Genomic DNA, 24,076 nt, shown 5'->3' on the forward strand with positions numbered 1-24,076 from the left:
GCACTATCGTAAAGCCCCCCACCACTTTCCGCCCGCACCTCGATCGTCGCCGCGCAGCCTAGACACACGTACGAGCGCGGCTCCGCGTGTGTGCGGCAGCCGAGCGCTAGCGTCGAGAGACACCATTTCTGCCGGTGCGTGTACCTATAGTCCTACGCGTAGAGTTTTGAAGATACCTAATTACCGAGATCTCTAACATTCGGTACAGCTCTATGATGCCGTTTATTCTTGATTTATTAATATTAATCTTCATTTAATGTTGATTATTGTAGCAATAAAGTAATTTTCACGAAAAAGCACCCTTACATACCACTCCTAAAAGTCATTGCTTAGAATTCATAATATTACGCAACTCGTCACCAATTCACGTTTTCTAATAAGCAACCCGGTCGTAAGCGTAATTTGTAGTTATGCCTTACCCGAACGAAGAAGCTGCGTTAATGATGTCAGTTTTGGGTAGAGCTGGAAGTTTTCGAGCAGCTGAAATAATGTGGCGAAATGAATATCCCGATCATACACCACATTCGCGCAAAGTTTTCAGTCGCTTACAACGTCGAATAATTGTAAAAGGTATTGTTCAGCCGGATCATAATAAGGGAAGGCAAATTCATCGATCAGTTCGTTCAGTAAGAGCACCTGATGTAATTGCATCTGCCTTTGTAACCCCGAATGATTCTTTAAAGCGACGAGCAAGAGATAGTGGAATAAGTCGAAGCACGATCAGTCGAATTTTTCGTGAAAATTCATTCCATCCATATCGAATGTCACTTCACCAGGCCATGACATTGAACGATCATAGACAAAGACTGATATTCTGTAATTGGATTACTCAACAATTACCTAATTTCCATAGAAGTATTTTATTTTCTGATGAGTGCACCTTTAAAAGTGACGGCGAAATAAACACACATAATTTTCGTTATTGGGCACAAGAGAATCCACATTGGTATCGAGAAATGGATCATCAACGTATCTGGAAAGTCAATGTTTGGTGCGGAATTGTTGATACGCAAATCGTGGGACCATTTTTCTTTCAAGAGAATTTAAACCGTTTTTTATACGCCGATTTACTCGAAAACGAACTTCCACGTTTACTTGAAGATATTTCACTCCAATTACGTCTAAATATGTGGTTTCAACAGGATGGATGTCCCGCCCACACGTCTGTCATTGCTCGTCATCAACTGAACCGCATATTTCGCGGCCGATGGATAGGTAAACATGGTCCACATAATTGGCCACCACGATCACCGGACCTTACAATTTTAGATTATTATTTGTGGGGACGAATAAAAGACCTTGTATACCGCGAACGATCTACGACTGCAGAAGATATGAAAAACAGAATTCGACAAGTCATTCAGTCTCTAGATACTGACGAAATTCGTCGGGCGACGGATGATTTCCAAAGTAGGGTAACAGCCTGTATAAATGCACGTGGTGGACATTTTGAACATCGAGACTGAACAACATGCGTATGCACAAAGGTGACGGCAAGGGGAACCACCTTATGAAAGCACCCCGACAAAGGTGACGGCAAGGGGAACCACCTTATGAAAGCACCCCGACAAAGGTGACGGCGAGGGGAACCACCTTAAAAAAGCACCCCGACAAAGGTGACGGCAAGGGGAACCACCTTATGAAAGCACCCCGACAAAGGTGACGGCAAGGGGAACCACCTTATGAAAGCACCCCGACAAAGGTGACGGCGAGGGGAACCACCTTAAAAAAGCACCCCGACAAAGGTGACGGCAAGGGGAACCACCTTATGAAAGCACCCCGACAAAGGTGACGGCAAGGGGAACCACCTTATGAAAGCACCCCGACAAAGGTGACGGCGAGGGGAACCACCTTAAAAAAGCACCCCGACAAAGGTGACGGCAAGGGGAACCACCTTGTGAAAGCACCCCGACAAAGGTGACGGCAAGGGGAACCACCTTATGAAAGCACCCCGACAAAGGTGACGGCGAGGGGAACCACCTTAAAAAAGCACCCCGATAAGGTGTAAGTACGATCTTGTTACCTACACGTGGTACACCTTAGGTAACGCTAATACCTACAGGCGGCACCGATTATTTCGTTTTTACATTTTAAAAATGTTACTTTGACTTATACCTTTATGCCCAAGATCGATCTCAAGGTCGAATTCAAGATCATTATCAGGTTGATCCCTCGAAATCATGCAAATTTTGTCTGAGCCATTTTTTTGTACAAGCACATCCCTACGTTTTAAAAGGGTGGGACGGGTGGTCTGAAACAGGTATATTTTTCATTGCATTTTCTTGTAGTCGATTTCGAGAGCTTTCCAAAACACTATAAATAAGTTTATTTTGGTTAAGGACTTTCCGAGTTATGACGCTTGAAGGTTACAGTACACCGTAACTTTCAAGCCTCACAACTCGGAAAGTACTCAACAAAAATAAACTTTCTTATAGTGTTTTGGAAAGGTCTTGACACCAGCTATTAGATTCTGGAACCAAAAATGAGGTGTCCTATTTAAAAAAGTTAATGTTATTTTGATCTGACCTTGGCGACGCCATCCAAGGTCAAACTGATAAAATCAGTAAATAGATCTTTTAAAACCCTACAACTTTTGTCTGAAACATTTTTCTTTAAAATGTCGCGTTTACGAAAAAATCGGGTGGGACGCGTGGTGGGACACCCGGTATATATTGTTATGCCCGCTTTTTGGCTGAGCTAGAAAAGCTGGCCGAAAAAAGATCCATCGATTTAATAAGAAAAAGCGCGGCTTGCTTTTGTTCTGTTTTGGGACGCAAAGCTGTCACGAGATATTTAGAATAATTTCGCCACGATTTATTTGTATAAAGTTATTAGATTAAAATTAGTGTTCTTTTTTATAAAAGAGTGTTCTTTCCTTTTGCGTCGTGAAAACGAGTGCCTTTGCGCGAGAGAACTGTGTACTCGTTTCGTCGAGGACAACATTTTGGGGGCTCGTCCGATTTTGGACCACGAAAGATCATTGTTATCTCAGAAGATTTAACGGCAGCGACTCCTGCGAGAGCGGAGAAACGTCAGCTTCAAAAAAGAATGCGTGTTCGTATGCCTGCTAAACTTCGACTTTCCACCAAGGCGAATTCTCTTCGGGCGGTCATCATAAAATTTGTGCTGAGAGGCAAAAGTAGTGGCAACGTGACGAGGAAATGCAGGCACTGCTTCAGGACTGCGACGAGAAACTTCAGCGTCTAGAGGAGCGGCTACAACATTTTTAGGTCAGTTGTTATCTTTATCTTTTTGTCCTTCTACCGCGGAGATTTCTCGAGATTCCGGAAACGTGAGCGTCAATTTGAAATTGAAACCAGATATTTTTGACGGAACTGTTCCGCTGCGCGAATATTTTACGCAATTCGAATTAATCGCGCGGGCATACAATTGGGAAGATTCTAAGAAGGCGGTCACGTTGGCTTCGAATTTACGGAGAAAAGCGCGTTTAGTTCTAAACGAAATAACGCAATTAGAAGATTTAAGTTTTGGAGAAATTAAATTTAAACTCAAGTTACGTTTTGGAGAAGGTCATATGACTCAAACTTTTTACGCGCAGTTTTCGAATCGTAAACAAGAATTTGGAGAAGATTTGGCTTCGTTGGGAGCCGATTTAGAACAACTTTCACGTTTAGCCTATCCCAGTAAGTGTCCAAATAAGTGTCCTCACAAAGTGCGCGACAAGATTGCTTGTGCTCAATTTATTATTGCAGTCTTTGACGAGTTTTTGAGATGCACTCTTCAACTTGAAAGAATTACTTTCTTATGTTTTGCAATTGAGAGGGCAAAAGCAATTAAAACTGTTTAAGAAAACAATTTTTTCTTAAAAAAAGAAAAATAAAGAAGTAGAGAATGTTTCAGTTTAGGTTTTGTAATTTAAAATAGAGCATGTGGAAAAGAGTTACAATTTTATATTTACGATTTTATCTTTTCAAAATTGAAATTTTGTTTCAGGGGAGGGGAGGGAGAAGTTTTTTTGTTCCTTTCTCTTCCTGGAAGGCATTGGATTGGGAATGACACGGGCGACGCTCGGTAACCCGTGGCAGAAGCCCGGGGTAGAGCAGAAAGTCATCGTACTTCCCTGGAAGTCCACGCCTTGGAAGACGGATTCGGAGAATCGTTCTTTTTTCGGAAACTGAGAATGAGTTTTGATTCTTTTTTTAGAATTTCTTGGATTAGCACAAGGGAATAGATTTGCAACAAATAGTGTTTAGTTTTCCGAAGCAGAGGCCCGGGTAAGAGCAGAAAATCTTCATTTTTGTTTGATATTGGTCGAGATGATCGGTAATCTGTGGCAGGAGCCCAGGGTAGAGCAGTAGGTCGTCATTTTAGTCTGAATCGCGGAGGACGATGCTCAGTTACCCGTGGCAAAAGCTGGGAATGGAGCGGAAGAGTCTAAGATTTCTTATGCTCTTAGAAAAATGTTGGTTTAGGAGTGACGCTGGTGACGCTCGGTAACCCGTGGAAGGAGCCCGAGGTAGAGCAAAAAATCGTCGAGCTTCTCTAGAAATCCTCGCCTTGGGAGATAAGTTTTAAAGATTGTTCTTTTATCACGAGCTGAGAATAAACTTCGATTCTTTTTCTTCTGAATCGCAGAGGACGGCGCTTAGTAACCTGAGGCAAGAGCCCAGGGTAGAGCAGAAAGTCGTCAGATTTAAGTCTTTTGCGGGAAAATTGTATCTTAAAATTTTGTTTAAGATATAGGGGAAAAGAATTATTGATTTTAAAGTTTTTCCTTGCAGGGTTTTTTATTTAGAATTGAGTACTCGTTGGATTTTGTTTTTTTGTTTTAGTTAAGGATCTTTTGAGACGACGTTCTTCATATGAAGAATCACTATAGTACTTCTTTTAAAGAAGACTGCCTCGCCCCGGGTTTTTGAGCCGTGGTTTTTCTCGTGGGACTGAGGGTAAATGCCAAGGCAAGAGCTTGGTGAATTTTTCGGCTACCATACTCCCAGCTTGCTCGAAGTTTTTGAAGAAAGAAAATTCTTCAAAAAAATTTTTTGAAGAGGATTTTTCTGAAGAGATTATTTTTCGAGAAAGGAGGATTTCTTCTATAATCAAGAATTCTAGGATGTCATTTGGATCCAAGAAAGAGTGGCTTGGAATCTTATAGCAGCAGTTGAAGAAGGAGAGCAGTAACACTCAAATAGGTCCTGGAACGACAGGAGGTCAGGAGATATGAGAAGATTTTGTGCTTGTAGGGACGACAAGTTGTGAAAACGAGTGTCTTTACGCGAGAAAACTGTGTACTTGTTTCGTTGAGTACAATACTATTATTGCATAAAGGCACATAACAAAGTGGTGTAACCAAACTATCTCTATTCCTTTTATTTTTTCTGGCATCTGCGGTGTAAATCCCCTTGACGTAAATACTGACTTTACCCTAATTTTTTTGGCAGTAATATTTTTTTATAAGGGTCGTCTGTACCACAACAAGAAGTTCATTAAATATTAGATACATTATTGCTTTGTGCATGATTATTACTGTAATACTCAATTACAAAAACAATATTTAATACAAATTTGTTTCTATTATAAAATTAATTATTTCGCAAATCATAGACACCCAGTTGTTTTATTTAAATATACTATATTTTCTTATAAGTAACGAATTTATCCGGACATGAATTAAAAAATTGCGGTTTATTAAATACACGAAAATGACAAAAATAAGCAAAAATGTGATGTGTTTTAAATCAAAAACGTGATATTCTTTAAGATATTTGTTAATGATGCTTGATGATGATCTCTGTTCTAGTGAAGAATAGAATATTTATCAGATGTAGTCACGAAATGGTCTTTAAAGCAAAAATAACGACAAAAAATAGTCAAAAAAGATGAAAAAAGCGTTTTTGGGTATTTAGAGGTGTCTCATGGAACAAAAATTCTGAAAAAAATCAAGGAGGTAGTTTTTATGAAAATGTAATTATGATTAAAATATAGAAGTAGCAAATCTTGTGAGAATCAAGATACGAGGTGTGATCAAAAAGTAAGGTGACTTTTCATTTTTATAAAAAAATATTCATTTATTCATCCAAAATTATGTTATCCCCTTCAAAATAATCCCCCTCTGATACAATGCATTTGTGCCAGCGCTTTTTCCAGTCGTCAAAACATTTCTGAAATGCACTTTTGGGTATTGCCTTGAGCTCCTTCAGCGATGCAGCCTTAATCTCCTCAATCGTCGCAAATCTTCATCCTTTCATAGGCCTTTTCAATTTTGGGAAGAGGAAAAAGTCGCAGGGGGCCAAGTCTGGTGAATACGGTGGCTGAGGCATGATGATAGTATTGTTTTTGGCCAAAAAAGTACTCACTAGTAACGACCTGTGCGCAGGTGCATTATCATGGTGCAGAATCCATCGTATTATAATTTGAAACTTTTTTGGCTTGTAAAATTAGAATTTTCTGTCAAAATGGAAAACTAAAATTTGTTATTATGTGTCTGAATTATATTTAATACCAGTTAAAATTTCAAATTGATTCATTAAAAACTCGTAGAAAAAAAAATTATTTAATAAAAACATTTTTTTAAAGATTATGAATAGAAAGGAGCCTGGGATTTGAAAATTTAAGAAACTTAGGGTATATTCTGAACGGAGTTAGTTTAATTTATTCTTTTTTCTAAAAGTTGGCAACCATGTAACTAAACAAAGAAGTGTTCCGCACACATCATTTAACCTGTAAAAATCAATACCTCTCAAGAATAAATATTTATATTTTCTTGTTTTCTAATAAAATATGTAAATATAAATAAATATCGAAATAAAGCGATTATACTTGATATAGCTTTTACAAGTTCTAGTTCAAGTGAGAGTGTTGACAAAAATATAGAAATTTTTCTTAACAAAGATAAACGTCGAGAAAAACCAAGAGTATTAAATTTTATTGAAACAGTGATTTATGCTTATAATAATGAACAATTTAAATAACATTTTCGGTAAGTTAACATGCAATGATTAATAAGTACTTATTTTTACTTTTAGTCTTACATATAATTTTTAGAATGTGTTGCACCTCTTTTTATTTTTTATTAAATCTTTTGAGACCATACTTGCAAACTATGGAAAATAGTCCTATTATTTCACCTAAAAAGCAATTGTATATTACTTTGCATGTTTAGGGACACCTGATTCATATAGGTAAATATCTATCTAGATACATTTTAATATATCTCCATTAATATTTCTATTTCAAATATTCATTCATAACTTTCGTTGATGTAGATCTGTTGTAACCAAGTTTGATGTGGAAAACGCTACAGCTTGGCGAGCTATAAAATAGTAGTGAAAGCTTTATGTTATCTTCGGAACTGTTTTATTCGTTGGCCGACATTTGAAAAAGCAGAAATTACAAGCAGAAATATACAGTTAAAATATAATTTTTCAAGCGTAATTAGAGCTGTGGATGGAACACATGTTACAATTGCAGCTCCAAAGAAAGATGCGTTTGCTTATCATTCAGCAAATCATAAAGGACATCATTCTATATAGTTACAAGTATAAAGCATTATGAAATACTAGATTTTAATTTATCAATTATATTTAGAGAAAAAAATGTAAAGTTACTCTTCTTTATTATAGGTAGTTTGCAGTGAAGAAAAAAAATTTATCCATTGCTATGTTGGAATACCGGGATCAGTGCATGATATGAGAGTGTTTAAATATTCTGGACTGCAACAAAAATGCAACAATAATTATTTTGGCAATCATAAACATCTCATAGGCGATTCAACTTATACTTTGCAAAAATTCGTTATGGTACCATACAAGGATAATGGACATTTAACAGCTGACAAAATCAACTATAATAATGCTTTATCAAGAAGCAGAATGATTGTAGAACAGTCTATAGGTCTTTTAAAAAAACGATGGAGATATACAGGGTGTCAAGTAACTACCGCCCGTGGTTTCGTGAGTTGATAGATCAAGTAAAACTGATCTATCAACCCACGGACTTTCTAAGAAAAGTCCTTTACCATTTTTTTTATATTTGCCATAGTTAACAAAAAAAAAAAAAATTAATAAAGTCTACGAATAAACGCGTATCACCGCGCGCAAGAACCGCCCGCCGGTCGCCGAAACGTAGGCAGCCGCGAGCTGCGAAGCAGTAGCTGCTTTTCCTTCCTCACCGCGCCGCGCCAACAGCCGCGGCTGCCTACGTTTTGACAACCGGCGGGCGGTCCTTGCGCGCGGTGATACGCGCTTATTCGCAGACCTTATTAATTTTTTTTTCGTTAACTATGGCAAATATTAATAAATGGTAAAAGACTTTTCTGCTCAATTTTACTTGATCTATCAATCCACGAAACCACGGGCGATAGTTACCTGACACCCTGTATATACTTGACAAATTGCCAATGCGAAGGACAGACCTCATTCTCTATTATATTACTGTTTGTTGTCCATAATATTTGTCTCATGCAAGGAGATAAGTTTGACTACCCAATTATCCTCCCAAACGATGTTGAAGAAGATCCTGGGCCCTTGACTGTTACTCCAGAACAACAACAAGAAGAAATAATTAAAAGAGATAATTAAAAGAAATAATTAAAAGAGAGCAAATAAAAAATTCTTTTGTTGTCTAAATTAAATTTGAACGGAAACAATTATATATGAAGAATTGTGTATTTTAATAATTTTATGTTGATACTGTATCGCATTAATTAATAAAAGCAATTTTATTTTGTATCAAATACAACTGTTTTTATTTGATATATTATAAAATAATAACCATTTTTATATATACTTCAATTATTTTATACTTTTAACACGTATGAAAAACAGTTCTTTTTTATATGTGGATGAATCGAAAAGTTTTTAGAATTGCTTCAAAAAGATTATGTTAAAAAATGAAATATAACGTAAATCAAAATTTTATCCATTTTCTTTTTAAAAATTTTTTAATCCATCCACGTATACTTTTTATTATTCAAAATAAAAATATTACATTGCTCCACTGTTCTTTGGTAAACATAAGCATCTAAGAAAAACAGAAACTTCAATTGTCTAGAGCAGGGCTCGGCACGAGATGTAACAAAGCTTAAATAATTAAAAAATTAAATATTTTAGTAAAAAATAAAATGTTTTTTTAGAAATAAAGTTACAGTTTTTTTAAATATCTTTGAAAATTGCCAATTTATTTTCTTTATATTCTCTGTCAATTTCTAACTTTTGCTTTTTTAATTACAGCAGTTCATTCATATAATTGAAATCTTGTGATAATTCTAATAATTTTTAATCATATGTTTCAGTTTTTTCAGATTTGCTTTTATTAAATAATTCGGCATATTTTTGTTTTCGCAAAATTCAAAATTGTTCTGCGTATGATGGATCTGAAAAGTTAAAAGTTATGAGAAAAATTTTGTTTTTGTAATAATTTATTATAATACTCACCTTTCTTCCTTGTGAGCTAAATTGTTAATATCTTTTGACACCAAAAAATTTAAAGTTTTATTATTATCTTGTATCTCTAAAGAATACATTTTTGACATCCTTTTTGTTTTAACACAGCGTCCACAATTTATTACGATGTTTCTAGGTTAATGTTAGCCCTGGATTTCAGACTTGAACTCCAAGAGGAAGCATCCGTTTGGACACAGTACAATTAAACACAGCCAATCACAGCGGCTGGTGCCTAGTAATTTTCTTCTGTTCAAGCGCTGTGAATGGCTTATATCCAATTGTACTGTGTCCAAACGGATGCTTCCCAACTCTAAGTCTTAATGCCAGTTTGTAGGTTAAATGATCAGTGCGGAATACTTCTCCGGTTAGTTACATGGCTGTCAACTTTTAGAAAAAAGAATAAGCTAAACTAACCCCGTTTGAAATATACCCTCTTTTAATGGCAAAAAAATGGTTTAAATATTATACAAATCTATTGAGAGGGGGATTTCGACCCTCCTTATTCGGCCTTATAGAGCCTTTCTTTCTTCACTACCTACTACATATTTCTTCTCTCCCTTGTTTTTCTTTTCCCCCCACACTCTCCCCATTTTCTCCCTAAACATCTTCTTTCTCTTTTCTGTTCACTTCTATTTTTTTTATATTTTCAACTTTCTGTCCCACCTCTTCTTTTCCGTCTTTAATTGTTATTACAATTGGAAAGTAATCCGACTCAATGTTATCCTCTACCTCTATCCTTCCTACTTTGTCCCACATTTCCCCATCTCCTATCACATAATCCAATAAAGACTTTCCTTTTGCCTTTATGTATGTCCATATTCTTTTTTTATCCTCTTTACTACAACCGTTAAATATGTACCAATCTACATCCTCTAGTTTCTCTATTAAAAATTTTCCCTTTTTGTTTATCTTTTAGTTCCTCGATTTCCTCCCTTCTTCTTCCCCCCTTTCATCCCTTCTTTCCCACTAAACATTTAACTCCCCGTCTTTGCATTAAAATCCCCCTCCTATATCGTCCTAACTCCACCTCTCTTATTATCTACCCAGTCTTTAATTTTTTTCCAATTTTTCCTCCAAATTTCCATTAACGAATAATCCTATAACTCTCCACTTCTTTTCTCTTATTTTAATTATTTTCGTCATTATCCCTTCTATTTCCTCTTGTCCCCTCCTCTACTGTTTCTATCACTTTCTTTACTCCTAATAGCATTCTCCCAATTACCCTTTTTTTCTTATTTCTTCTTTTCGCTATTTGCACTTTTCATCTAAATTCTCTTGGCAGCTTACACCTTACCCTCGGCTCCGCCATTTCTTCCTCTCTCATGACAAGAGATTTCTAGTGATACTTCCCCGTCAGCGGCTTAAAGAATTAATTATCGATCAAGCGCACTTGAGGTTCTTACACGGCGGTATACAACTTACGTTACGCGTATTGAACCACAATTTTTCGATTTTTGACGCGAGATCTCTAGTTAAGTTTTGAATTCAAAAATGCCTAGCGTGTGTATGCGAACGTGCAGAAACCGCAGGTCAGCTTATGGGCGATCTACTATAGCCGCAAGTTAGCCCGTCCCCCCTTTTCTTACACCGCGGAATAGATTATCCCGGCTCCATACAAATTTTACCGTACGTCGGTCATGATCAGAAATCGCGCAAATATTATGTCTCTATTTTTGTCTGTTTTGCAACCTTTTGACGATTTGTCAGTCGACGCAGTCTACCGACAAGGAGACAAATTTTGTGGGTGCCGACCGTAAATTGCGCCTCGCCTTTATAAATGCGTATAAAGATCGCACCGTTCATGATCACCTGACGGTATACAATGGCATTTTGTCCCAGCGGCATCCCCCCATTTTGGGCGACTCTGGAAGGCAAAAGTTTTAAGCATTACTTGAAGCATGTTATCGGAAATCATACCTTACCAATTAGAGTTTGCGACGCTCTTGTGTCAAATTGAAGCTTGCTTAATTTCCCGTCCTCTTTCCGCCTTGACGAGCGATCTAGATTCCCTTAAGGCCCTCACACCAGGACATTTTTTGATAAGTCGTCCCTATCTGAGCGTACCGAGGGAGTCTGTTTTAGATAATAAAGAGAGTTTCTTGTCGCGATGGCAAAGAATGCAGACAATGCGCAAACATTTTTGGCGAGCGTGGTCGTCCGACTATTTACACACGCTCCATCAACGACAAAAGTGGTAAAAGGTACAAGTACCGACCAAAATTAACGACCTCTTGTTAATAAAAAAACCCTTTGCTTTCTCCTGCAAAATGAGAAATAGCCAGAGTCGTGCCAAACGCACCTCGGGCCTGACGATCATACGCGTGTCGTCACCGTCCGTATGATGTCGTTTACGTTTAAGCAACTTTTTACGAAAATTTGCCCGTTAATTAGCGAGCGCGAATGATGTCGTATATCTAGTCCTTTAAGGAGTATTGTCTAATATTTAGTTTATATTTTTGTTTATAATTTAATTTATAAATTACATTTTGGTTCATAAATTCAGTTTATAATTTTGTACTTATAGTTTATAATGCAGTACTCTGTCAGTGCGTTAAGGTTCTCAACCTTCCTCAAGCTTATGATTTTGTTTCGTTTTCCATACGAAGCGAGCGATATGTTTAGGATCGCATTGTATATAAGACTGTACAGGCATTCAAATTTTGTATTATATCAGCGATTGTATAACGATCCTGACATTCCAGATAATTCGACGACTCAAAAGCTTTGAGCGGGTAGGACCGCCGAAGCGAGTTTTTGTTTGGCGATCTATCAAAACACATTGATCTAACAATAAGCGACACGCGTCGCGTATCCTCTCATTTTCTAATGTCTTTTAGGGGGGAACCTCGCGTTTTGTCATCACTTGTTAATTGTAAAAATCTATTTGTTAATAAATTCAAAGTTCAAATACCGTAATTTAGATCTGTTTTAATCAATCTGACATTTTCCCACCTCGGATTTTGTGTGGACTTACGGATCAGACCGACCAAAAATAAATTTGATTCCGATCTACATTTACTTGAAAAGCATGGACACTAACTATTTAATTAATTTGAAATTTGCACTATGTTTTTATTCAGTTTTTAAGAACATACAGTTTTTTGGTTTATTTTTAATTATAAATGATTGAATATTATGCTGCGCAAAGTTCTTCATCTACTGGTGTGCACGGCATTAATTTTCCAGGTAATCTGAAACAGAAAAACAAGATAGTGTTTTACCTTTTACACATGTAGTTTCAATTTGATGAACCAAAATTAAAAGAAATTATTGCGGGAGTTATTAATTTTCAAAATAAACTATAATTTTACAATCACAATTTGTCCATTTCTAACAATTATGAAATCGCTCGTTGTTAGCGAAACTCAAATTAGTGAAATAATGGTCAGATACGAGCAAATATTGGGTTGTATTAGAATAATAGAAAGAGTTTATTTAAATCCCAAAGGAATATATGAAAACATTTCAACTGTACTAAGTCTTCATCAGTTACATAGAAAAAAATAACGCACGCAAAGAATTACAGCAAAAAAAGACGCTAAAAAGAATGTAAACCGGCGGATATTACAAAAAAACGCAATATATCTTAGAACATATAATACTGGAAGGAGCATAGACCTATTAGTCCCGTGCATTTGCTTGTTTGAGAGTAGATTGGCAAGGATGGAGAGATGAAACGATCCTAACTTGTAATGCTCTATACAAACAGATGCGTGTGTAGTGGACGTTCAAGCTAACTCAAGCCTGAGCATGTACATTACAAGTTAAGATCATTTCATTTCTTCAACCTTGTCAATCTACTCGCCGACACTTTCAAATAACTATGCTCCTTCCAATATTATATGTTCTAAGCAATATATTAATGATGAATAGATGTCGAGCTACTGGTAATGCTTTTTTTTGGCTGTGTCAAGTGTGGTAAATAGCGCAAACTTCGTTCCAGATAAAGACATAGCCAAATTGAAATAGTAATCGAGAAGCGATCTGTGGATGAGATCATGCGTAAGTGTGATAAAACAATTAATTAAATGAGATGTTATAAACTTACGGTAACGGTCTCTTGAATATAGTGAGAATGTGATACAAAAATTCAGAAATTTTAAGTCCGTAGTTCAGTGTGTCCATAGTTCGCTCGGAAATGAACAAGTTTGCTAACCTGCAACAACCCCCTTGCTGTCTGCAACGTCCATCGGCTCTGACTCTGGTCCGTACGACGCTCTTCGGGTTTCCGGTCTTCGATAATCCAGTCCTCAAATTGTGCGTGAAACGCCTGCTGTGAGTAATGTGCGCTCAAACGCGCGTGTCGGGAACGTGGGTGTCTCTTCTAATGAGGACCCGTTGAATACATTCAAACAGCACTGTTTATTTAAAATTATACATGTTCACTATTTGTCAACAAAATAAGTTCCGCATAATTGTTTGTCATCCCGTAACACGATTACGCACTCTCACATGCTCTCATTCATACGCGCTGCGCACATTCGTGCGTATCACACGCGTCGCCATCGACTCGCGTTTTTATGCGCGGTGCTCAATTGTGATATCATTTATAAAATAAACGCCGCGCGGCTTGATTGTCCTCGGACACCGCGAGCTCGAAATAAAATAAAATAAAATTTGAAATTAAAACACTACGATTCAAAACGTCGAATCAGAATTGGAATCCATTTTGAATATCGCACGCACTAACTTGAAAAATTCCAAAAGGGAACCTTCCATTGCGCGTGAACCTCTTGATTCGAGATTTTAATTCTGACTGCTACTTCCTGCGTCTGCCCGAGCATCTCGGAGCGTTGATGCCCCCACGGCATTGCTTGCTGTTGCTCTTTGCCAATCGCAGGCCGCCGCGTCGGGCTAGCTACGCCCATGGGTGTGTGGTTACGCTCGCGCGCGCTACGCGCATCACGCTACGGGTGCGTGAGACGGGACAATGAAAATTTCCAGTACTCGCAATGGTTCGCTGTTACGGTAAACAAACACACGCTCGCGTGTGTCTGCGCGCGTTATTGCGGAAATAGCGATTGATTTTTTTTTAATGCCAATCGGCTGGCTAGCCATCATCCACTTTCACGTTCCCGTAAATTTACACTCATACCGCATACACAAACGCTTTCTCGCGCATAATCGAAATACAAAATAATAAATAAACAATGTGATTTAATCTGATCACGGTAATCGATAAGATGATTATTCAGTACATTAAGATAGAGTTGTCGGGTGGCGAGCCAACATAAACTCGAGACTCAGCATTCTATCAATTGAAAAACTAAAATAAAACTTGGCTGGCGAGCCAGCTTAAACTTAAAAAATGGCATGCTACTGATTAGAGAGATAAAACTAAAATTAGAATTCGGCTGGCAAGCCAGCTTAAACTTAAAATTCGGCATGCTACCGATACAAGGAAACTAAGGTTGGGAATCATTTGAATGCTTCTATGTTCTGTCCGAGCTTCTTTTGTAGCCCGAGGATTTGTCGCGCTGATCTTTCAAGCCGGCATTGATTTCGCTTTTCGGAATATACTTTAGCCTTTTCTTCTATAACTATTCCTATTGTTGTCATAGTTTTTAGGACAGCATAAAAACTTTTATTAAAAGTTCCGGTTGTTAAATAAGCTGTGATTTAAATTATTTCTGATTCACAATAAAGGTGTTTAGTCGCAAATCGCAGGTAGAATAAAAACTCTTGTTATTATTTTGACTTTCATCCAAACATCTTTCTAACAATTCTTTTGATAATAATTCTTCGAAAATTGGCTTGCTAAATATTTTCATGTAGTGGTAGTTTATAATCAAATTTATTGAGACCTGCGTTCGGGTCAATGAAAACTGGCTTATAACTTCAGAAGTTTTATGAATTTCAAAATAAAATTTTCTGGAAATATTCTTAAGATGTTATACTTAAATTGTTTCGTGCGATGCCTAGCTTGCAAGCGAGTTGCGAGTTGCAAGGGCGACACAAAAAAGAAAGTGCCAAGTCTGCGAAAGAAGAATGGAGACGGTAAGAATGTAGGCTCCGTTTTGCATTAAAATCAGTCTTTATTCGCTGGAGAACACACAGTTCGCTAATTAAACTTAATTCGGGGAGTCGAGAGCAGCTAGCTCACGATACCCGTATACTTGCAGATATTACAATTTACAAGGAACTTAGCATTCTTGACCGGAGCAGAGATCTACGGTCCGCGCGGTTTGTCCTCTTGGAGTAAGTAAACTTCCGGCTTTGGCACACACACCGCAGCTACTCGATCCACTGCGGCGCGAGCGCGTTGTCAAATTGTAGTTCACGGCGTTATTCGCAGGTAACAGTACCTGTTCGATATCGTCGTTCGCAAATGGCGCGAACAAAAATATTCCGTAAAAATAAAAAAATTGATTTTTTGACTCGAAAAACCGAATTTCCCCCTTAATAAATATTTACAAAATAATTATTATAAGATTTATCATAAATATTTTTAAAACCTTTATGATAAATATTTATGATCTGTCAAATCTAAAATCACAAAAACATTTATTTAATGTTTATGATAAATGTTTATGAAATATTACAATAAATATTATAAATATTTAGTAAATGTTTTATAAATATTTTATGCTATTTGGAATAATAATATAAATAAATAATAAAGCAATGAAATTTGTTTCCTTTTCTCACAATATTTGATAATATTCTTGAAGACAATAAATTTGTTGTCAAACATTAATTTATAACACAATAATAATCATTCAATTATGTACTTTTTTGTTATAAAACATTGTTAAATTCTAATTAGCACTATTAAAGTACTAATTCTTCTTTTTTGGGTCACATTTACCCGAACGTAACGTACGTAACAACTACAAATTTTAGAAGAAGATGGAAAACTTTTTTAAACTTTTTTAATCACGGTAAAGTTTTTAAGATATAAAACAAAGTCATGAAAAGCCAAACCGCTCATTTGTCACATAAAAATGTTACAGAAAAACAAAAATCATTTTGGGTCAAATAGACCTAAATAGACCAAGAGGTTTAATTTTTTGAAATTAAATGTTATGTATTTCATTGAAGCTTTTTTAAATTATACACATTTACTTAGATTAAAACAAAAATTTTTCAACAAAAATACATAAATAATACTAATTATATTTTATTTAAAAATGAATTAAAGATATCGCCTCTTGGGTTTTGTTTAAAAAATAAAGATATTATTACTTGTATCTTTTTTGTTAAAAATAGTACAGCAGTTATTTTGAAAAGTAATACATTTCCTTTATAATTGGGACAATTTAAAGATTACATACATTTTTTGGGAAAAATACATTTAGATTGGATTAAATTCAAAGTAATTATTTAGGTATTTTTAAGTAAATACCACTTGGATTAGGAATAGGAAAATTTTTTAATGAGAATATAGAGATAGAATCACTTAGATTTCGTATAGAAATTAAAGAGAGTATCACGTGGACTAGAATAGAAAATTTTTTCAATGAGGATACAAAGATAATACCACTTGAGTTTTGTAAAAAATAATAAAGATTTAAGGAGTACACTCACACACTTGGCGTCTTTTTTATTTTTTATTTTTTTAATAATTTTGTATTGATAGACAAGGCAGCAATAACGCAATCGCCGCGACGAGGAATACGATATTTCCGAGCTCAATGCTTTGCTTTACATCAACAAGCGTGCGATCACGACTCGTGCACATGCGTGAGGCTCCTCGGGGAGCTGTTTGTTCGCGATGTTTCCTCAGTGGTATCGACAACGCGGGATGCAGCAGCCGATTGCTGGAAGATTGTTTTTCGCGCTTGAAATTGCTTGCCTTTTTACCACCAAAAATGCGCTGTCCTCGCCAAGAACCGGACGCAACTCATACGCTAACACCAATGGGCTTGCGACCATAGAACACTTTTTTTGGCATGGGGGAAATGCACTACGCATACCACCGATCCCCGGGGTGGGACCGGTGGTTATATGAGACTAGGTATGAGGGCTGACTTCTCCGCGCTACGGGGAGAGGTCCACACCCTACCTATTAAAACCCTCATGGGTGCCGTAAATCTGGCCTTTGACAGAAAACCCCTGGGAATCACCATTGGTATTACTTTTGGGAATATCCTAGGGTTAGCGCAAGATGCCTTTATCTTCGGATGTCGCAGGGGTGAGAAACACCGCTGACCCGCTGACTGTGCATTTTGTCCGGGGATGGGAACCCGCGTCACCCCCAAAGCCACAGTATGCCGTTGCAACACTGTCAGCGCAATCGTTTGTCGTATTAATGGGAGGAGTGAGGGAGAAGGTCACAAACGTTCCCCTCATCTTTCCCTTCGATAGGGTTACCGGCCTCGCCCCGCGGTACCGCCGCGTCCACCTCCTTGGGGCGGCCGTCCGTCGCCCATGCACCATCACGCGCACCGGGTATGACTCCCTTCTTCTTTCCGCTTCCTCCTTTTGCGACATTACCGACTCGCAGAAGAAGGAAACTGCTTCCTATACTCTTTTGCTATTCATGGATGAGGGAATGGTGGGGCAGCTCTACCCCCTTGAAAACATCAGACAGGGTGTGGGCGGCGGAGTCTCCGTGTCCGGAGAGCACTTGTGTCATACGGAACCTAAGCCCGCCGTGCTCTCGTTCTACTCACTCAGGCAGGATAGACTAGATGATCTCGGCGACCACACAGCCAAATGAGCGGGGGTCACTTAGTCTCCGTGTTCAGAGATCTATGACCTTTCTTTGCTCATCTTCCTTGATCTATCGAGCGGCTCTTGTATCGACAGGCCCCCCTAACTTCGCCTGCACCTGTCTGATGCAGCGGTAGACCTCTCTCAAGGGCTGTGAGATCCACCAGAGGGACATCCGGGGACGAGAGTCGTCGATGCTGCGTACGACACTGTCCTATACGCAGTGCTGCCAGACGGGTCGGGTTGCCCCTCCAGTCTCTCTCAGGAACGAGTTGTAAAAGCGCGAATCCCGAGTAAAAATGAATAAATACTTTGTTTATAATAAATAATAATTATGAAGTTTATTTTGTTTAAAAATTAAATTATAATTGCAAATTTGTAATATAATTGTATAATATATAATATTTTAATTTATTAAAATGTTTATTTTTATGTTAAAAATATATTAGTATACTATGTGTCGCTCGTGTATTCATAAACTTTAGTGTGAAAAACAGGCCAATGACGAGCAGTAATTTTAGTTGTTAAAAATTAAATTACATATATTTACTCAATTATTCAAAATAAATAACGCGGGACTAGTTTCTGCCTTACTAAGACCTTCAGCCGCTTTATACAAAATATTCTAATGTTGACAAGTTAATTACATATTAATTTAAATATTACATAAGTTAACTAAAATGTTTCTGACACGGTAAATGAAACGGCATCGGCAATAGACAAAAATCAGTTTACCATAGGCTACAAATGCCTTAACAGACTTAACAGTATTATAAAAAGACACAAGAACAGGGACCCAATAGGTGACAACAATAATGTTATATATAAAATTAACTGCAAAGATTGTGATGCAATTTACGTAGGCCAAACCAAAAGGAAACTAAGAACGAGAGTAAACGAACACAGGAAGAACATCAACAGGGATGCATCGGGATACTTAGTAATCACAGAACATAGAATAGAATACAATCATAGTTTTGATTGGGACAATCCGGAAATTTTAGATTATGAACAAAATTATTACAAAAGATTAATCTCTGAAATGATTCACATAAAAGCTCAAAAATACAGCATCAATTTGAATAGTGATACTGAGTATCTCGATGTATCTTATTTTGATTTATTAGACAGAATTGAAAACAGTAACTTTCGAGACACACGATGAATAAATGATGTTATGATCAACACCGATACGACCTTGTGAAAAATTGTTAGCGGAGTCTCGAAGTTCAGTCGATCACGATCTGTCGACAAGCACGCCTGTTCCTTTCCTCTCGCCAGGAAAATGTACGTTAATTTCGCCAAAATCTCAAATTGGTATGTAACTCGTCTTTAATTAGAATAACAATCAAGATTAACAATATACACTAAGAAAAATTGTATAAATTCGATATAGACACACGTACACGATGTCAACTAGATACAATAAGTAAAAATTTTCACGAATAATGAAACCAAATACGCAGTAATAACACAAGATAACAACACAGGACAAGAAATGCGGTTTTATGTATAAACTTTGACTCCGAAATTTAGAACATTTAACTTATGTAATATTTAAATTAATATGTAATTAACTTGTCAACATCAGAATATTTTGTATATAGCTGAAGAAAGCCTTAGTAAGGCAGAAACTAATCCCGCGTTATTTATTTTGAATGTTAATTGAGTAAATATATGTAATTTAATTTTTTACAACTAAAATTACTGCTCGTCATTGGCCTGTTTTTCACACTAAAGTTTAAAAATATATTGTAATTTTTTTTACGGATACTAATAAGGTTTTTTGGCAGTCCTTGTAATAAATGTTGGTATTCTTAATTATTTTTAACAAATAAACTATTTCATTATAATTATATAACATGTTTTTTTACAATTATTCTTATCTTGTTCCTTTTTTGAACAATTACTTTTATTTTATCTAAATCATTTTAAATTAATCTTTAATTTGTATTATCAAAAAATATAAAAATTTAAAATTATGTTTACTGGGATCCATACGCTTACAACACGTTCCTAAAGAACTGGAGGGGCAAGCCAGCCCGGCCCGCACAGCATTGCGTGTACGCCAGCACCACTCTCGGTCACACGCTTGCGATTTACGGTTAAGCGACAAGGTGCGTCTGTTTTCTTTTTTTTTTTTTTGCCACCGTATGAGCCCAGACCGGTGCTCCGTATATGAACATCGACAGGACGATGTTTATGTACAGGCGTCGGACTTTGACGCCTGGGCCGTCGAGATTGGTGAAAAGACGCGCGAGCGCGTTTGCTATCTCCCCCTGGGAGCCAGCAGCTTAAAGTACCTACTGAACTTTCAGGTCCCATCCAGTGTGAGCCCCATCCAGTGTGAGCCCCTTCATCTGGCGGCTCACCGAGACCTCGGACAAGCCTACCCTTACCATCGTGACTGGAAGTGGCCCCCACCGCGACTTGTCGTAAAAGAACAGGGGATTATCATATTTGAGGTTTTACAAGACCGGCTCCAGAACCAATCCCTGCGGAATCCCGCAAAAAACCTCCCGTCCACACATAAGCTCCGCCTTGTCCCGGAACTTAATACTCTTTCCCGGAAGTAATCTCGGAAGACCTCAGTAAGATAGAAAAGGAAGCGATGGTAGGTGAAAGCTTCCTCCACCCGCTCCCAGGGGTGGGAGTTAAACGCATTTACAATATCTAGCGATATCGCTAGCGCCACTCTCCCACCTATCTTCACTATTTACAGAACGCGAACCTGCCGACTGGATCCGCTCGTGGTTTTATAGATACCGAGAGAAGGTCACCTCGCCGACACTGCCTCGCTGCTCCTTGTCCTCTGGTTCTGGAGGTCGCCGGGAAAAAAACCGTCTGGGCCAGACACTCGTTCGCCGATAACAACACAAAAACAGCCACGCTTGCTCGCTCGACAAGTGTCGTATTTATACGCAAAAGCGGGGATGCTCGCGCTCAATGCGAGATCGATGGATGCGCCTCTTCCTACAAAGTGCGCGTTATCTTGCTGCGTAGATGCATGGCCCATTGGCGCCCGTTGTTATCCTGGCGTAACATCACGACAATAGTGCGAGGGGTCTCCGCGGGTGTCGTGCGGTCCTCGCTGATGGCCGATATTCTGCTAGTTTCTCGCGCCGTGAAGTGAACTACTCTGGCATCTTGCAATTGATTGACATAATTGCTATTCATTAATCCAAAAAATATTCAAAATTAAAATGGATTACAAATTTTCAATTTATTTAAATCTATTTCCATTTACTGAGTTATTAAACAAATGAGTCCATAATTACTAAAATTTGTCATCTAATATCAGAGATATACGAGTAGGCTTAATATCCATAGGACCCATAATACCACCTTCTTTATTACATAAATAAATTATTAATTTAATTAAATTATTTACTTGTTATACTAATTTTCTGTTTTCTTTATGGTATAGCTAAATGGTTGATGATTTTCCCTCACGAGGATGAAGATGATATCTTTTACAAAGATGAAAACGCTTTGCAATGTTACAATTGTTATCCTGCTTGTGAGGATGTTAGTTACGATGTATTTAGTTGGAGAAGTTCCATGTCTCCCGGTGGATACAATACTAACTTATTGTAAGTATACAAGATGAATCAAAGAACAACCTACAATAAAATGTTTTATTTGTAACGGGCGAATCCCAATAACACGAGGGACCGATAGCACACCACCACTCATAGCGGCCAATGCCTAGAGTTTTTCCGACGGTTTGGTTAGATAAGTCAAGATGATTGATTGGTGGGCTATCGCACCGTGGGCTATCGGATCCCGTCCATTCGTAACTTATACTTATAACAAATTTTATTTTACCAAAATTTTGTCTGAAACTTACTTTTTATTAGACAGAAATAAGGAAAAATCAATGAGCAACATACATATGTCAAAATCATATTATAGTCTCTTATTCAAAAATAAACAATACAATGCGTTTTATTAATTTTTTTCAAGGTTGACAAGTAACGCATTATTTGTAACGTCGTTACAGTTACAATTACTTTTTCTGGTAACAAATGAGTGACGGCGTTACATTTCATAATTTATAACAATAACGATAACAAGTTACATTTTGTCGATAATTGTAACGATTTGAATAGTTATTTTTATCGTTGTTTTGTATAAATGGAGTTCATTAATTTGCTAGATGATAGCAATCCGACGACAGGAAACAATTTTTATGATCAAACAATTCTAATATTGAGAGTAATGGTAGAAGGTGAATTACAGACCCCTATGTGTTAGTGCGTATACGTGTACGTGTACGTGTGCTTGTGTGCGTGCGTGTGTGCGTGCGTGCGTAGGGTGTGGGTGCGACGTCACAGGGAGCAAGAGAGCTTGATATTGTAGCGAGGAGAGGGGGCAAAATTCTCTCTCTTTTTCTTTCTTTTCTCTCTCCTTTCTTCTGCTTCCTTATCCGATCCCTCCTCCTTTTACTTTGCGCATATCACTCCTGCAACATTATCAACTGCGCTAACCCAATGCTCATGCAATTCTGCTGGTCCTGACTCTCTCACTCGTTGCTTCATTTTGGACTGTCTTCCCGTCATCTTCTATCCTGTCCTGGACCTTCTAAACCTTTTCTTTAACTCTTCTTCCTTTCCCTCTCTCTGGAAACGCTCCCACGTCATTACTCTTCCCAAGATCAAGACTTCTTCCTCTCTCTTCGATTTTCGTTTTATCTCTCTTCTATGTTACCTGTCCAAAGTCCTTAAGCGTATCGTTTTTGGCCAATTATCGTCTTTTTTCGCATCTCCTTCTCGATCCTCTTCAGTCCGGCTTCCGACGGATTTGCAGCACGCAGACTGCTCTTGTTAAGCTGACAGATGACATCAGGCTGGCTATTGATCAACGGAAGGTCACCTTGCTCATTTTGTTCAATTTTTCCAAGGCCTTTGACTCTGTCAGCCACGAGTTGCTGCTGTGTAAGCTCTTTCTATTCGCCATTTCTGCTCCCGTCTAGCGCTGGTTTCCGTCCTATCTCACTGACAAATCTCAACGCGTCCGCGGCCCGGACGGCTTTTCTTTCTGGTCCCGCATTTCGTCTGGCATCTCTCAGGGTTCCGTCCTTGGTCCCCTGCTTTTCGCCATGTACATCGACGACTTGAGGTCAGTGATTCGCCACTGTCACCACATTCTGTACGCTGACGACTTGCAAATCTATCTGCACTTTTTCCCTGCTGGCTTTGAGGTCGCATTGGGGAGAATCAGAGAGGACATCTCAGCAATTGAGCGGTGGGTTTTCAGGAATCGCCTGACCATTAACGTCGGAAAAACAAAGACCATGCTCATGGGAATTGCCCGCCACGTCAACAATATTCAGGCGCATACGCCCTCTCTCTCAAGCTAAACGGGTCTCCCATCGAGTTTATAGATCAAGCCGTCAACCTCGGACTGACTCTTACTGCCACCCTTAACTGGTCCGAGCAAATCAAAACCGTGTCTCAGCGCGTCAACGGTGTTTTGTGGCGCTTAAAATACTTTAGGCATTATCTTTTACGCCTTTTTCGCGTTCGTCTTGTGATCTCCCTAATTTTCCCCTTTTTTGATTATTGCTCTGCCGTTCTCACCAATTTTACCGGGCAGCAAAGCCTCAGATTTCGTCGCTTGATAAATGCTTGTATAAGGTTCATCTTTAATCTCTATTGGGATGATTATGTCTTTCACTATTACTCCCAGCTTAGGGCTGAGCACATCAGACAAGTAATCCTACTTTCTAGGATGCTTCATTTTCTCTATCCTGCACACCGAAACGCCATCTTACTTAACCTCTTCTTCCCTGTTCCCGGTCTTGTGCTGCCTCGCGGAGCTCTCCGCTCGACCTTGCCGTTCCTACCTGCCGCACTTCCACTTATCAGTGCTCCTTCGCTTCTGTGGCTCCATCTCTATGAAATTCCTTGCCTGTTTCTATTCGCGATGCCGAGTTCATCGGCTTATTTAAACAAGACCTTGGCGCATATTTACGGCGGGAGAGGGAGGTCTAGCCTCCACTTATCTCACCTTAC

Source organism: Solenopsis invicta, chromosome 3 (assembly GCF_016802725.1).
Source record: "Solenopsis invicta isolate M01_SB chromosome 3, UNIL_Sinv_3.0, whole genome shotgun sequence".
Taxonomy (NCBI): domain Eukaryota; kingdom Metazoa; phylum Arthropoda; class Insecta; order Hymenoptera; family Formicidae; genus Solenopsis; species Solenopsis invicta.